This window comes from Canis lupus, chromosome 6 (assembly GCF_048164855.1).
Source record: "Canis lupus baileyi chromosome 6, mCanLup2.hap1, whole genome shotgun sequence".
In the NCBI taxonomy this organism is placed as follows: domain Eukaryota; kingdom Metazoa; phylum Chordata; class Mammalia; order Carnivora; family Canidae; genus Canis; species Canis lupus.
In genome coordinates this window covers 28,857,391-28,875,083 of record NC_132843.1, presented here as the reverse complement: position 1 = coordinate 28,875,083, position 17,693 = coordinate 28,857,391, and the positions used below count along the sequence as shown (strand labels likewise).

Below are 17,693 nucleotides of genomic sequence, written 5' to 3'. Positions count from 1 at the left end.
AATTATCTCATCTGTAAAATGATGATAATAATAGTACCTGCCTCCCAGGCAGTGGTAAACACTAAATGAAGTATTATGTATGTTTCCTAAAATACCAGGCTCCTTGCAAGGCTTCAAGAGATGTTAAGAAACAGAAAAACAAACAAACAAACAAACAAACAAAAAAAAAACAATTTCCCTCTTCCCAAATCCACAATACCAAATCTGCAATTCTTAATGCTTACAAGCTATTTCCCTTTGCCTGGCATCCCCAGTCCTCCAGGATGTAAGTACTCCACACCCCCCACCAACCCCTATGAGTCACCCTCTGCTTTAGCCAGGATCACACCATTTCTCCATTTCAGAGAGCTGGACTTTTCCCTCTACTGACCTAAATCCTGTCATCCAACAGCTGGGTAAATATTTGGGAACAATCTTTATGAGCCCCCTACTCAGAATATATTTTAAGATATAGTCCAAATTGATTCAAGAATTCAATGTTTTATATATGTGTGTGGGTGTATTGGTGTGGGTGTGCATGTGTATGTGAACACAAACGAAAAACAAGATAAAATTAATCTGTTATTATTGTGGCTACAGCTTCTCATATATAAGAGCAAAAGAAAAATAAAAAGTGACTAGATTTGACCACACAAAAGCTAAATATCCCTGCCTCTAAAAACGCACCACAAACAAAAGTAAAAAATCAAATGAGAACAAAAAAATGATTGCACCATATATGCTAAGCAAAGATTAATAATTTATAAAGAGCTGTTACCAATCAATAGGAGGAAAATGCCAATGGAAAAATAGGCACTTAAAGTAGCAAACCACAGAAAAAGGAATACATAAGATAAAGAAATATATAGGAAAATGCTATCCTTATAATAATCAGATAAAATCAGAGTAAAGCCCAAAGTTCCACTTTGATCTCCCAAAAAGGAACAGGCCCTTTGCAGCCAGTAGCAACCAGTTATTGGCAGACCAGCAAATAAACAGGATGTCTCACACCGGTGGGATGGTCATCAAGCACAACCTGCCTTGAAAGCGGCTATGACAAGATGCACAAAAGGTTTTAAAATGTGGATAAATTTTGACCAGTAATTCTACCTTTAGGAAAATTACTCTTAAAAGATAGATGAGCACCAAGATTTCTGTATAAAGATTTTTATCACAGTGTTTTCTGAAATGGAAAAAAAAAAAAAGGAACAGCTGACACTTCCAACAGGAAGATGTTGAAAAGAAGTGAGAGCATATCACTTGATTGAATGCTGTGCAGTCACTTGAGATCATATTTTAGAAGAATATTTAATAAAAATAGCCACAACATATTTTAAGTTAAAAATTTAGGCAGGATTCCAAATTTGTAATATATTCCCAGAGGAAAAAACTGGGGAGATATCATGGAAATGCTAAGCAGTTATCTCAGTAAGGAAGAATTACCAAGAATCATAATTTTGTTATCATTTCTTTTCTGTGTAGGGAAAAAGTGATTGTAAATGAAATACAGCCAAATGGATCCTCTCCTGGCTTCAGAGTTAGCTCAAAGTCGCTCATCTCCCATGAAGTCTACCCTGACTACTCCAGACCTCAGTGAACTACTCATCCTTTACACTCTTTTAAGCCATTATTATTCATGTTCTACAATCACACATTTGATCATATGCTTCCTGTTATTGCTATCTAATTATTCAAGGCTTGAAAGTATTAGTTCTTCAGCAAGAGTTCATTCAAGAACCACTCATAGCTAGATCTACCTCACCCTCAGCAGACTGTCTTTCCCAAGACTGCTGCAACAATTTTTCCCATCCTACGTACTCTTCTTATATTGGCATCGACAGTCCTCCTACAAAAAGGCAGGGTCGGGGATCCCTGGGTGGCTCAGCGGTTTAGCGCCTGCCTTTGGCCCAGGGCGTGATCCTGGAGTCCCGGGATCGAGTCCTGGGATCGAGTCCCGGGATCGAGTCCCGCATCAGGCTCAAGGCATGGAGCCTGCTTCTCCCTCCTCCTGTGTCTCTGCCTCTCTCTCTCTCTATGTCTATCATAAGTAATAAATAAATAAATATTTTTTTAAAAAGGCAGGGTCTATGTCCTCTACCCTTAAATTTGAGCAAGGCTCTGACTCTAGCAGAAACAAGGCCATCTGACTTCTGAGACCAGGACATAAAAGACAATAGTACTTTCCACCCAGTTCTCCCGGAATGCTCTTTTTTAGAACCCAACTTCCATTCAATGAGGAAGCCCAGCCCATATGGAGAGTCCATGTGTAGGTGTTCATCAAGCTAAGAGCCCTAGCTGAAGTTCCAGTCAACAAATGTAGAGCAACAGCCACCAATATGCAAATTAGATAGCCTTTGTCATGACTCTGATCTCACCCATTATCTGCCTGCAATTACATGAGAGACTCTCAAAAGAACTGCCTAGTTGAGCCTAGTCAATCTCCAAACCTTGAGAGATTATAAAAATAAAATGATTGTTGGAGCACATGGATGGCACAGTCATTTAAACATCCAACTCTTGATTTCAGCTCAGGTTATGTGCTCAGCATGGAGTTTGCTTGTCCCTCTCCCTCCCCCTGCTTGTTTCTCTCTCTCTCTCTCTCTCTCTCTCTCCTCCCTCCCTCCTTCCCTCCCTCTCTCTCTTGGTCTCTCCCGCTCTCTCTCACAAAATCACTAAAATAAATACATAAATAAATATCTTTAAACAAACAAAAACTAAAACAATTATTATATTTTCAATCATTAAGTTTTGGGGTAATTTGTCACAGCATGTGATAGAAATTATTTACACTTCCTTTTTTTCTTTGCTGCCTCACTGATCTCCTTTCTGGAACACTTTAAATCCTAAAACCATTGGCCTACAAAAAGTAACTCATGCATATTTGTTATATAAATGAATGGGTGAATTAATGAATGAATAAAAGTTCTAAACATCATTGTTTTCCTTAGTTCCAAACTTATGCATGCTAATGAGTCTTCTTAGAACTTTCTGACCTGAGAGAAGCAGCATATTCTGAACTTGCTTCCTTCTACATACTTCCTTTCAGTTACACCTCCAACTATCCAGCATGCAGAAAAGTTTTGCTCACTGTAAAAGAAGAGTTAATGTAGCAAGAGGACCGATGAAAAAACTCATGGCTCTGAACTTGCCCCTTTCTCGCACCTTCCAGGAAAAAACGGGCACTCTTTAGCAACCAACATGTTACAGAGATACTGCTATCCTCCTACCTTCAGTCAATAGGATGCCAGCTATAGACCTACAAGCCCCAAAAAAGCAGACAGACCCCTCAGTCCCATTAAGCCATCATTGCCAAAGCCCTGCCACATGGTGCCACCTATGTGGTGTTGTTTGAAGGACAAAGGGTCTTCTCTATGCTAATCCACCATTTCAGATGCTCTCATAGGGTAAGCATTTTCTCCTCTAGGCTCTTTCATTAAAGAGAAATTCCCTGGAAAGGGAGCAGGCATTCACAATGTGAAGGAACCACCAGCAGCAATATTGTTATTTTGCCCTAACATTTGCATAGTGAATGTGTTCCTGTGAGTTTGTCCCCAGACTGAAGGAGTAATTGTGCACAAATGTGGCAGGGATTAGTGAATGAGGACATCCACAGGGAAGAAAAAAATCAAAAGAAGGGAAATATAGGAGCTCTGAAATCAAGCTTCTCACATTTCATAATCTCACCAAAATTAGTTGATGCTGCTAGGGTTTCTCTCTACCTAATGGGAACTGATTAAATCTGGTTTGTCATCTATTTTTTATGTTTTTGATAATAAGTGAAATTGGGATTACCTGGGACTAGTGTCACAACCCTTGTTTACTGGGTTTCAGAAGACCCTTAACTTGCACCTTGCTGTTGGGGGTGCCATCAATGCCATAAGCAGGAGTCAGCTAGACCTCAAAGTTTATTTGCTCTGATGCTGTCATCTCACCAGGTGGGCCTAATGACCTGGGAAAGGTAAGGATGTCATGATTTAAGGGTGGAAATAGGGAAGTAGAAGGACCTATTGCAAGCACAGCCTTACATGAAATGATCTTTGAAGGCAGTGGGATCGTCTCAGATCCTGAAGAATAATTCAGTGATTGACTTTTCTCATCCCTCCTCTCTAGACTGTGTTCAGGGCAAGAAGAACAGGAGGATGACTGGCTCTCTCTTGTATTAACCCAATATTTGAGAGGTTTCTTTGTTTGTGGCTACTAATACACTGATCTGGGCTCACTATGTAACCCACCAAAGCCAGTGCCATGGTGCAGTATACTTGATCTACTTGACACTAAGTATTTGATTTAACAGAAGAAAAAACTGACCACAGGCATAAAGGATTTCCTTTCCCCTTTTCCCAGGGGTTGATTTTTTTTTTCCTGCCAAAAATCCACTTGTAAGACAAAAAAATCAAGTTCAAGTCAAGGTTGGTCCCCTAGATTTCTCAGCAAATTTCTAAAATTGAGCTCCCTGCCATTGTCATCACCATCATCACCATGTGCCAACATTCTCCATCCTTCCTGTCACCCAACCAGGTTGGCCTCATTACCATCACCATCTCCATCATTAGTGCCAATTAATCATCACCATTAACATCATCAGAATAATGGCCTTAGCAAACCCCAACTGGGAAAGGCCTGTTCCCATCGCTGCAGGAATTTCCATATTAAGACTTCCAAGCCCGCGAGCTCTGGAATATACTAATGGAGAGAAACCGTGTTGGAAAAGACCCCTGGGAGAAGCCGGGAGGGAAAGCATGCCCCAGTCGCCTCTCAAAATATCCAGCAAGCAGCCATCGGGGAGCATGTGCCCGTTCTTTGAACTCCCTCAAAGTATCTTTCATCTGTTCTAAATCCAGGATCATCTTTGTACAGGGCTTGCTGTTTCTGGATAAATCCTTGGCCCTTGTTCAAGCCCTGGACTGTGTCAGGATGTTCCACAGACCCCAGCAGGAAAGCATTGCTAAATGAGCCTTTCCAGCGGGACCCCTTTCTAGTGACACGGATTCCAAATCCCAGCCCAGAGCGTCTGCACTCAGCAGTACGACAAGGCAGCAACCGACATCGAATTCTCATTTCAACGCCCATCTTCCTGGAGGAGGCCCCCACACCCACTGCAAGAGAGTCCGCAGCTGATACTTCTTTCCTAGGGCACTCTATTTTCGGCTTCATATCATATCACCGACTCTCTATCCCTGTGGAGCAAGCTGGCGAAACATTTTTTTTCCTTGCCTAAGCATTTGCTTTGTATCTGATTCAAATCTCTAACCTGAAAATGGGGAGAGCAAGCCAACAAGACACCAGGAGGGCCTCCTTCTCTGCCCATACACCAAACCTCAGTCCCAAGACTTGCAGTGTGAGATTCAGCTGATATGCTCCCCTCTCTGCAACCCCATCTCATCTCCCATTGTCAGAGAAAGAGCTTTGCATCATCACCTGCTTCCCTAGGGGTAGCAAAAGACTAGCCCCGTTCTCCTATGAGTATTACCCAAATTAAACACCTCCCTTTGGTATTTGTTTTTTTTTTTTTTTTCCTGGTTGTCAAATGAGTTTTTATCAAAACATTTTCAAAAATAAATGAATAAACAATTTCCTTTGTAGTTCCTAACTAGTGGGGCATTATACCAGGTCCCACTGTTGCTGTCACCTATGAGGTCACGAAGGCAGCAGCCATCCACATTGCATCCTACAGACCGTACAGTCCTCAGGATCTCTTCAATGGTTCCAGAGAGTTCTCTGGCTAAAGATCAGTGCTGCGCCTATCAGGCAACACTGACAGTGTCATCAAAAGTGGTATTTCCACTGAGCTTAATGTTTTTTTGCTTCTTTCTGCCTCTGGGGTAGTTCCTCAAGGACTTTGATGATCAGGGCAGAGGCAGGAGGTGCCATGTCAATCTGGGCCAGTCTATTCAAAATGGTCAGGCCCCTGCAATCCTCAGACCTGACCAGTCACCTGCTGCCTTGGCAATGTCATCATCAACTGTTTTTGGAGACAAGCCCAGGGGACCGAGGACAGACATGGCACTGACTTCCCCACAGTGCACTCCAGGTACACTACTTTAATCTCCTTGAGGTCAAACGTGGGCGGCATAGCAGACGCAGCTGGTGTAGGATGAACCCGGATGCAGGATAACTAAAGAAAGTTGCAGGTTGACCTCCTCGAGCCAAAAGCTGAGAGCTCCCCTGATATTTTTATACAGCCTCTATCTACTTTTCATTGCATTTTTATCTAATGTGTCGTGTAAGCCACAACTAAATGTGAGCAAAGCCAAGTGATCTTACTCCCATTTTACAATGAGAAACCAGACTCAGAATAGTGGGTATCTCTTTCAAGGTCTTGGCTATCTGGAAAGCAGCCGCTTTGGGACTGGACCCCAGATGTCCTAACTGCTGGAGCTAGATTCCTCACACTTCCCACGCACTGCCGTGTGGAATGAACATGAGTAAATCACTAAACAAGCCTAAAACCAGTGGGAGCAAGAAAACTATGAATGGATTGTGAAATGTGAGTGGATCATGAGAAGTATCCACTTAAATCTGCCTCATGCCAGAATTGGTGATACTGTCACTCTAAAACACAGAAGGCCCCAGGCTACTTGGAGTCACAGACACCCTACCAAAGACATCAGTGCTGGGAGAAAAGAAGACTCAGAAGTCAGCTTACAAAACATCTCCATTTTACAAATAAGAGCAATGCCCACATGCTCATGAACTATTGCAGGCTTCTCCAGGGGCAAACCAAATGCCTGTATCCAGAAGCTTTTCTTTCAGGATTTTACTCCCTCCTTTTATAAGAAGGACATGACCTCTTCACAGTGGTAGAGGCCCAGGCACTTCACTGTGAGCCAGATTGGCCGTTGGCCACAGCCACAGGCAGAGGAATGGAACATCCAGCCAATGAACTTGAGTCACTAGGACAAACATTCTATGAAATCATCTCTTCAGCAGCCTACCACTGTGCCTGAACTTTCATCACTAAGTACTAGTTCCATAGATTATGGCACAGGAGACCACAGTCCAAATGTAAAACTGCCACAGGATTATTGATAGCCAGAGCAACAACAGCCTCGTGTAACTTCATCAAATGACCTTGGCAAAGGGCAGGGCCAGGAAGTGATGGAACACAGGACAGGCAGGTTTTGACAGAAAGCAGAGGGGATAGGTAGCCCCTGCCCTGAAACTCGAAGCTTCAACAAAGAAAATCCTCCTCAGTCTGGAGGCCAGCCCTGGGTTCTTAGACAGTAAAAGGATCCAAAGGAGGGGAGAAGTGAAGTGATGAAGTTATACGGATAGAGAAACCCTCTTGGGCCAAGTAGTAAAAACCCACACAAACTGGCTTAAGCATTAATAAAATAAAATAAGGGAAATAATAAACTGAAATATATTGGCTTTGAAACCCAAAGGTCCTAAGGTGCACTGGCCCAAGGCCCAGCTGGCTCTCTCCTCTGCCTGGCTCTGATTTCCTCTGGGCTGGCTGCAGCCCGCTCACGGAAAGCAGACACTGTCCACTGCAGCTCCATCCTGGTATGCCCCTCCACTTGGCAGCTCCTGCAGAAAAAGAGCTCCTCCTACCAAGTGTAAAGATGGGCTCTGATTGGCTAACCTCAGACCACATGCTCCCTCCTTAACTAATCACTAAATTCTGCCTGGCGAGGTCTGATCAAGCGCTCTCCCCAGAACTGTGTTGAACTGACTGCCCTGATTCACAAGGCGGTTCGGCCTCTGCAAGGTCGGTCATCAGACATTTCCCTCACCTCTGCAGTTGTCTGCCACACAGTGGGGGTCCTTGGAGGCCAGCACTCCCAATTAGGGATACTTCTGCCATCATGACTGCCTGATGCTATTCTCAGAAATGTCACAGTTTCTGGCGGGCCCCAGAAAGTCCAGGGTCTTGGGCCTGGCACCAGGGAGCAAACTGCTGGAAGGAAACCCAGGGCCCTCTCAGTTCTGAGCAGTACAGCTCCTCAGGAAGGGAACTCTCTATCGGAAGTAGCCTTATGTGTTTCATCATCTTGTTTGCTGCCTTTGTCCTTCGTTATAAATATCAGCTCTGTGAGGTCAGAGATGGAAGGTTCCCCTGCTTGCAGAATTCCCAGCATGGAGAATGGGTGGTACCTGGCTATCTAAGCTATGGGCACAGCCAGCATTTCAGCTTATACCACTGAAGTGTGAAGTAGCCCCAAGGCTGTCCTCAATTTCACCTCTACTCAGTCTGGCACTGCTGCTGGGCCCCAGGTACAACCATGAATAATCACATCCCTTCCCATGGGTCACCTGAACATAAGAGACACATATATAGCTTTCACTTTCAGGGTTCCAGGAGGTGGGGGACCTGCACTACCCTACCCTCACCAAGACCTACTTACCTTTGCCAAGGTAAGCCATGGAGTTCTAACTACTCAAGTGTAATGCTAGACGGAGCAACAGCTGAAGGCAGCTCCAGGCAAGTCCTGGGTGGTCCAGATCACTGCCAGTGTGAGTGGGGCAGGAGGAGGCCAAGAGCACCAGGAGGAGTCTGGGAAGCTGCAAGGAAGTCCTGCTGGTGGGAAAAGAGAGCAGGAGAACAAGAAGGAGAGATGGCAAACAGCTTGAGCAAAGCTTTGCTTCCCCTCCCAGGTATCTGTGTCTAGGAGGCCATGATGGGGGAGAGGGTTAGGGGGAGGTTGCTGCTGTTGTGTTCCTTCTGGCACAGACACACCTATAATCACGGGCTCCATCAAACTCCCTGGCCCCATGTGGAGGCTGCTCTCCATGGTGAGAACCTCCCTCCAGACCAGAGTTGCCTAGCAACTCAGGGTCCTAAAGAGAAAGCATAAAAGCAGAGGAGCCAGAAAGGCAAGGGCAGAGGGGAGTGGGCTGGCAGAGAAAGGAGATAACCAGGAGGAAGCAGCTCTGCGTTCAGGCTCAAAACACAGGGCAGCTTTTCAAGTCCTTAGGGTCTCTCCATACCAGCTCCTGGTGTCCCCTCACCCTGAATTAGATGCCTGATGCCCCAGCACTGAAGGTATTTCTCTGTCAAACCACTTACCTCCATTGAGATGCAAATCCTATGGGCCTGAGCCATCCCACATCAGTATGGGAAGAATTTATCAGACCCTCTTGGGGAGGAGAAAAGGTGAAATGTAGAAATGCAGTCTGGTCAGGGCAGAGAGCTGCTGGGGCAGAGGACACTTTTTGAAGCTCTCTACCTCCACACAAACTGATTTAAAAAAAAAAATTCAGAAAGGTAATTTGGCTGTTTCCAAATTCCACATTCCTAGACCCAACCAAACCCTAAAAAAGGGTATACCTAAGGATAGAGAGACAAGTGACAAGCAAGCAAGGAACTCAAAGCTTAAAGAATATTGAGCTGATAGAGAATTGAGGAAGGGAAGGGAAGGGAGGGGAAGGGAGGGAAGGGGAGGGGAGGAGAGGGGAGGGGACAAGTGTGCCCCTGGCATCATTCCTACAGCTACCTGTTGTGTGTTTGATTAACAGTCTCATATATCAGCTCAGCCTAGAGTCTTCATTCATTCATTGCTTTCAAATTAGAGCAGTTCTGTCCTCCACGTTCCCATGGTTTGAGTGGTGTGCAGTGTGCATGTGTGTGAATGTGTGTGTTGGGGGAGAATATCTGTGTTTGTTGGCCAAGGGAATGAAGGGGTACCCACAGTACATGCAGGTGGAGTCTGACTGGTTTTAACCGTATGGGTTCAAGCTAGAAAACAGTCTGATACTAAAAAACTGATAGTAAATATTAAACTGACATTAAATAAAGAACTGACTCAAAAGCCAGAAGTCCCTGGAAACTTTGGAAATGTCTGACAACTTTGGTTTGTTTGCAGGGCCTCTATCTGGTTTTGTTCTTAGGACTAGTGTGCTTAGTAGAGAGAGAGTCTGAGATCAGAGTCTCTTTCCACTTAGCTACCCAGAGCATCCTGTGATTATCAAAGCATCCCCACCATGGCTGTGGTTGGATTTCATATTTATCTCAAGTGGGCTGGTCTCCTCTGCAGTGGGTAACCCATTTTCAGGGCAAGACATAAGACCCGGTCATCAGAAGTGTGGTCTCTGCCTGACATCTAATGATCTGGGAAAGGTGCTGACAGGGAAGGGACCATGTGGGTTGCCCTCTCTACTCCTCACTTCTGTCCTAATCAGGTTTCTCATCACCCCAGACTGTGAATTTTCATTCTCATTCCTGGCCTTTGTGCTGTGCCTTCCATCAGGAACATTATCTCTTCTCTTGCTCTGCCTCTTCAGACCCTCTGCATCTTGCCTGGGAGCCTCTGCACCCCATGACTGACCCCTCCACTGTCTCCCCTCAAACTGTATGTGCAACTCACTTCATGGGAATTATATTCTATCTTATAATTGTTTGCATCTGAGTTTCATCTTCCCAACTGAGGCAGGAGATTACTACAGATGCACTTCCCTCTTTGACACCTCCTCCCCAACTCTAGTCCTTGGCTTAGACCCAGGCCCTTAAAAAAACTTGCTTCTGGGACACCTGGGTGGCTCAGTGGTTGAGCCACCTGCCTTCAGCTCAGGGCGTGATCCCGGGGTCCTGGGATCAAGTCCCGCATCAGGCTCCCCTCAGGGAGCCTGCTTCTCCCTCTGCCTATGTCTCTGCCTCTCTCTCTGGGTCTCTCATGAATAAATAAAATCTTAAAAAACAAAACAAAACAAAAAAAAAAACCCTGCTTCCATTGAATTAGCCATAGTAGTCCTGCTGGAAGACTTGCAATCAGATGGCTAGCAATGTACACAAGCAAAGGACTTGAGTGTTTACACGGAGCCACTTCCCATGAATCATAGAACTGGAAACTCACAATACTCCTTTGAGGAAAGCAGGAAAGGGCTTATTATCCCCATGTTACAGATAAGGAAGGCGAGGTTGAGATTCATGGTTTACTCTGAAGTCACACAGGCAGGTGAGGGAATCCAGCCAGCCACTCTTCTCACTCCTCTCCTACAGGGGGCCAGAGCCCTTCCTTAGGGCCAATCCTGTCCTCATCTCAACTGTTTGTTCTCCTCAGAGCTCAATGCCTTCCAAGTGATGGCCCTCCAGCTGTGTTCTAACTACCCTTTATATCCAAAACCCCAACAGCAGTGCTAAATCCTTGGTCATACTTCTACCCCAGAAACACTTCAAAGAGTTTAGAATTTTGATCACTGCTATTAAAGGTCAATAACTTGATAAGGAATTCAAATATGAATACTTAAAAGGAAATCTGAGTTACAATCCCGTAATCCACTTGTCTCCCCAAGCCCAAATGGCAGAATTTCAGGAGAAAGATCACTGAGCCCTGTGCTTGCTATCCAGCATGAGGGCCACCAGCCACAGGAAGCTATTGAGCACTAAAGAAGTGAACGATCACAATTGAGATGTGATTTAATTGTAAGTAAATGTGGCATTTTAGAGAGTATGAAAAAAGAACGTAAAATATCTCAATTTTTATAATAATATTAAAATTAGAATATTTTAGATTGAATCAAATTGTCAAAGTAAATAGAATTAATTTCATCTGCTTCTTTTTACTTTTTTAAATATGGCTAGTAATGGGGTGCCTGGATAGTTCAATGGTTAAGCACCTGCTTTTGGCTCAGGGTGTGTTCCCAGGGTCCTGGGATGCAGTCCTCACATCAGGTTCCCTGTGGGGAGACTGCTTCTCCCTCTGCCCATGTCTCTACCTGTCTTTGTGGGTCTCTCATGAATAAATAAAATCTTTTAAATAAATAAATAAATAAATAAATAAATAAATAAATAAATAAATAAAGCTAGTAGTAAATTTTATATTACATATGTGGCTTGCATTTGTAGCTCACATTATACTTCTATTGGACAGTGCTGATATGGACAAAAGTGCTTTTCCAGTACTTTTCAAATCACTCCATGAATATGCTCAGATTGTGCTTGAGGTCCCATTATCTGAAGCAATAAGAATTCAGAGCAGTCCTTCTAGAAATTCCGTCCCAAAAGGTGCCCCTAGCAGTCAGCTTCTCCAGCCTCCAATGTTGCTGGAGTCCAGCAGAGCAAGCCCAGACTAAATTCCCCAAGCCAGGCTCACAGTCTGGGCTTGGCATCCTCCAACTCTCTCTCCTCTTGCATAGCCTGGCCTGGCTCCTTAGGGAAAACCCCCAGTTAAAGTTATGTTTTAGAATTTGCCAAGCTGGGATGCCTGAGTGGTGCAGTGGTTGAGCGTCTGCCTTCGGCTCAGGGCGTGGTCCTGGAGTCCCGGGATCGAGTCCTGCGTCGGGCTTCCCGCATGGAGCCTGCTTCTCCCTCTGCCTATATCTCTGCCTCTCTCTCTGTCTCTCATGAATAAATAAATAAAATATTTTTAAAAATTAAAAAAAAAAATAGAATTTGCCAAGCTGCTTTTTGGAGCACTGAGAGGCTATGCCTTAGAAGACCTCTGATGTCTTCTAAGAGGTTGCCAGCTTTGACCATAGAAAAGGTATCAGAACAAAGAACTGTTTAAAGCAAGGTTAATATTTGATTAGAGTGGAAGCTGGGGCCTATCTTGAGTGGGTTTTTGCAGGGAAAAGACCCCTTCCTTAAATAGTATGTAACCCAAACCTTCTGAGCTGTGCTGGGAAAAGAATCTATTTATGACAAGGGACTTCTGCCTAGGGTCTCAAGTATGCCTCTGAAGTTCATCTTTGTCTTAGGAATGCAGATATTGTTACCAGCATGATGACCTAAAGATGATACCTTTACACTCTTCCCTATATGCTTAAGACAGAAATGACCACATGCTGGCTACCCAAGATATCCCAACACAAGATTGGATCACCAAACAAAGCTTTATTAAAAACAGAAGGTAATAAAAAAAAAAACAAAAACAAACAAACAAACAAACAAACAAAAAAACACAGAAGGTAATAGGAGGGAAGAAGAACATAAAATGAGGAGGTATATGGCCTTCTGTAAGGGAGCTTTCTTCCAGTTCCTCAGCCTGCCTCCCTTAGATGGACACTATCATTCACCTTCTCTACCCAGAACCATGTATCTCAATTCCTGAGAGCACCTCCCAAAAGACTCAGGACAATAGAGAGATGCAAAACTCCTCAGATATACCTGGGGCCTATCTCCACAGTTCTGGCTCCTGTCTAGAGCTCCACTATTCTCCATGAGCTACTCTCACATGGACACTACCTACCCAACAACAGAACATGTTGCTGGCCTGGACAGAATTACCAATCTCCTGCAAACACTCACACCAGTTACTGTATATCCAGTGCTCTCTCTCCCTAGGCAGAGGCCCTCAGGTTCCTTCTCTCATACTTCCCTTATTTTGACACTTTCTATGGGGTCTCGCCATCTGCCTATCCAAAGGTCTAAATTTAAGATACTAACTCAGACTAGGTTAGAGTCAATTAAATTGGATCAACAAATAGTAATTGACCATCTGGTAGTAAAATTTGTCCTAGTGTGTCCTATATGTGCTGTGTACATAGAACCAGTTAATATGGTCCTGCCTCCATTGTATATATAATAGTTAGAAAGATCATCAATAAGCAAAATTAAATCACAACTTAAAAAAATGAAATTCAAAACAACAATGGATAGCTTTTTATCTTAGACTTTGGAAGTCTTCTAGTTAATTTATGTACCTGGTGCAGCCTCTGCAGCATAGAGGGAGGGGGAATGACCTGCTGAGACTCAGAGCCAGCACTATCACTACTTAGCTATGGGGCTCCTGGTAGTGCAAGCCCCCTGTCCTCCTAGGCCTCACTTTCATCTACCCTCATATTTTAAAGGTGAGGCATGGACTAGATGATCTTTCAGAGTACTTACAACTCTAGCCTCCTAGGATGCTGTGATCTACCCTCTTAGCATCCCCACAAAGGTACCTGGTCATTGTGTCAGTCCTTCAATAACATGGAGCTCCCTCCTTGGAAAATCTTGGTTGCTTCAGAGTTCTTCTTAGGAGCTGACATTTCACTCTCTCTAATTTCCATCTGCAAATTGACACCAAGTAAATGAGCAGATACAAGTTGCTCTGGGTTTCAGAGAAGGCCAGAGCTTGTCAAGTTGGAGAAGTGAACAGCTAGTTCAGAGAGAAGAGGAAATTTCAGTAGAGACTTGAAAAATGGCTAGTATTGGACATGCAAAAGGCAAAAGGATGAACAGAGCAAAATCAATGCAAAAGATAAAGAAGGAAAGGAAGGGCTAATATCAGGCCTGAAAAGACACCCAGGGAGAGAAAGAGGTCAGAAAGGAGAAAACACACAGCTCCTCCACCACCCATTTTAGCTTCCAGAAAATCAGCTCCAAATGTGACAGTATTTATAATCATAATATGAGATAGCTAACATTTATGGAGTACTCACTACATGCTAGGCACTTTATATTATTTCATTAAAACCTCATAACCACCCCCATGAAGTAGGAACCAAAGGATTCCCATTTTACAGATAAAGAAATGAGGCACATGGAGGATTATCTGCACAAATGTCTTGTTCTAGCTCTGCAATTTTATGATTCCAAAAAATGTCTTCCTTTCTATTGGCACGGAAAGGCACCTGGAGACTTCAGAGGATAGATGAGAAAGAAATGTCTCCAGCAGGTCTCTGACTCCATAAATATTCCATCACAAGGTAAAGAGAGCACTGCCTTCACTCAGTGCCTTGGAACACATGCTGATGGACGCAAGAGGAGCTCATGGGATACAATCATCAAGTTGAAGTCAGTGGTCAAGCCCTGGACAAGAAAGTGCCACCTGGGAAGGCATTCAGAATCTGTCCTCCATGGGATGGCTCCATTGGTCTCTGCTTTCATGTCCACATCTCGTCTTGATAGAGTGGGGAAAGTCCCTGCAACAGTTTATCTCCAAAGAGTTCACATAAACTAAAGGAGGCCACCCTCAGCAAACATAATTAACTCCTATAAATATCTCAAATGAGATGGAGCTGAGGCCAATGCTGGTCTCAGCTCCAGCAAAAAGGCTTTGAATGAAGTGAAAAAAAAGAAACATACAAACAGTCATTTTCCAGGACAGCAAAATCTCAGAACCCCCAAAACATGAATCCACAAAGCTAAGAAAGTCTATAGTTTTCAGGCTACCCCCCACTCTGAGGTAGGGGTAGGGGGCACATAACGATGTCATTTCATATGATTAAAAAAATATTGCATAAGTAGGGCCAAGGAAAATGGAATAAAATATAAACTAAAAATAAATGGTTGAGTCAACTCATCTTTAATGCCTTTCCGTGTAACATCTATTTTGTATAATGGAATACGACTTTCATACTCCGACTGCAAATTTAACCTTGGCCACAAGTTATGATGTACATTACAATACACTTTTATTATGTTACACAGTATTGTGGTGGTTTTTTTTAATCTATTGCTAAGCCCCTAACAGTATGTCTGCGTCAGTGAAGCCCATCTGTCACAACCACAGTGGAGACATTATTATGTAAATAGTTCTAGGGCCTCCTTTTGGGGGAATTTAATATACTGTCCTAATATCCCAGCCGGAAAAAAAAATGTTTATGAAAAAAAACTTTTTTTTTTTTGGTTTGTTTGTTTCGTCTATAGAGAAAGGCGTCGAGTTGCTGAGGGTTTTTTTTTTTTTTTAAATAGTTCAAATCTCTTTTCTTCTCTCACTCACAGCGTCTTTAAAAGCTAATGATATGGCTCCTAATAAAATAAAATAAAATAAAATACATGAGAGACTTCTTTTAAACACACCAGCTGAAGTGTAGAGCATTAATATCTTGCAGCCCAGTGCATTAGCCATCCTTTCTATATTACAGTCATATTTCAATAAACTAAGTTTTCTTAGCAGGTGCCATCTTGGATTATTTCTTTATTAGACTGAGTTATAAAATATGCAGAATGGTATGCTGAATTTTCTCTGTTATTTATTGCTGGTTTTAAACCTTTGCCAAAATCCATACAACTAAATCTTCCTCCTTAGAGGTGGAGAGGCAACACCTGGAAGGGACCTGTCGGCACTTTCCCTTTCAGGGCTGCCAACTGTGTGGCTGAGAAGATGAGGGCAGAACCAAATAAAGTGTGGTTTACAAAACAGAAGATGCCAGTTCCCAGACTTCTTACTGCATTTTAATTAACCAGTTCAGGACAGATTTTAAGGCAGCACAAAGAAAGGGGCTAATCACTAGACAGAGTTGGGCTACCAGGACCTCCCAACCCCATATCAACCATGTCCTTGCTTTTACTCACTCAGGCATTGAAGTTTTGCTGAGCACCAGCAAGCAGTGAGTGGTTTACAAGAAGCAAGAGAAGCAAATGACAGACTCTGAGACCTCAAAGAGTACACAGTCTAGACGGGAGAGAAGACATCAGAAACAGAACAACTTGGGGAATGTCTTAGTCCATTCAGGCTGCTATAACAAATTACCATTAACTGGATGGCTTATAAACAACAGAAATGTATCACCCACAGTCCAGAGGCTAGAAGTCCAAGATCAAAGTACTGGCAGATTTGTGTCTAGTAAAAGCCAACTTCCTGGTTCATAGATAGCCATTTATTGCTATATCCTCACAGAGCAAGAGCACTCTGGAGTATCTCTTATAAGGGCACCAATCCCATTCATAACAGCTCCACCTCCATTACCTAATCACCTTCCAAAGGCCCCACATCCAAACACCATCACACTGAGGGTTAGGTTTCAACACAGGAACTCTGAGAGAATGCAAACATTTTATTTATGGTACAGGTAAAATGATCACATAACCATATGGGTGGTTCCAAATGAGGTTGGAGGAGCTAAACAGAAGGAGCTATGGTACAGAGCTCAATAATCAAGGGGAGAGCTTCTAGGCAGTCAGGGGGCTCAGGTGAGCCTTGAAGGAGAAATGAGGTTTAGCTGCTTAGAGTGGAGGAAATGTACCAGCAGACATCACAACACAGAAGTATACCTCTACTCACTCCAGGCAGAAGAAAGGGCATGGTGAAAGCACGGGCAGAAAGAGCACAAAGGAGATGGTAAAGAGGCACAGGGGGTCAGGGCAGTGGGTTCCCAGTGGAATCAAGACAGGTCTAAAAACCAGGTAAGGTAAATCCATGGGCATCTGTTCCATGAGGGGCTAAGCATCCTCCTGACAGAAAACCCTCTTAAAATAAAGAGGAGTCTGGAAGCCAAGCTTGGCCCAGGAACACAGTGGTAGTAGTTGGTAAAGGAAGGTCATCTGAGGGCAGCATGATTCTTATCCCCTATACCATCTCCCCATCCAGCCCTGTCTTGGGTATAAGGGGAAGAGAAGCTATTAAAAAAAAGAATCCAGAAAAAGCTACTTCATCAAAAATGCTGCTAGGTATCACAGATAGGCTTCTACTTGTAATGGCACCAAAAGCATGTCACACAGAGGGGTAAGGAGGCATCCTCTAACATGTTGACTCTATACAGCTCCTGTCTCTAGTGTCAGTTGTATTGTGGAGGGGGTGGTGACAGCCTCATTGGTGCCCAGTAGCAGATGGCAGTGGTGCCTGGGACAGAAGGACTGAAGTAGGGTATGGGGCTCAGAGCACAGAAAGTAGCCATGCCCAGGGGAATCAAGAGTACCCAAAGGTATTGACAGCAGTTCCCAATAAGGCTACCACCAAGATTTATAGGAAAGTACATAAGAAATTCCATCTGGGAAGCTAAGTGTCTTAGTAAAAGGATGTTGAGGAGTGTCAGCAGGTGGCTTTAGTGAATGTGACTCCATTACCTACCAGCACCAGGCTCTACAGAAGCTCAGGGTACACAGGTGAGGATAAGGAAAGTAATGCCAG

General features: G+C 43.7%; 2 long non-coding RNA genes across 4 annotated transcripts in view; one reads left to right on the top strand and one right to left on the bottom strand.

Annotated features, from left to right (window-relative positions):
* The window catches only part of LOC140635169 (uncharacterized), a 30,289-nt gene extending 13,320 nt beyond the window's left edge, over window positions 1-16,969 (top strand). For 2 of the 3 annotated variants that reach the window (XR_012032501.1, XR_012032500.1), the window contains one exon: window positions 16,143-16,969. This is a non-coding gene — a long non-coding RNA (uncharacterized lncRNA). Of the gene's footprint in view, window positions 1-3,025; window positions 3,844-16,142 lie in introns of those variants that run through there. The other variant, XR_012032502.1, reaches the window with a different exon arrangement.
* LOC140635166 (uncharacterized) overlaps window positions 1-17,693 on the bottom strand; it is a 337,126-nt gene that overhangs the window by 239,185 nt on the left and 80,248 nt on the right. The gene's annotated exons all lie outside the window — the stretch shown is intronic.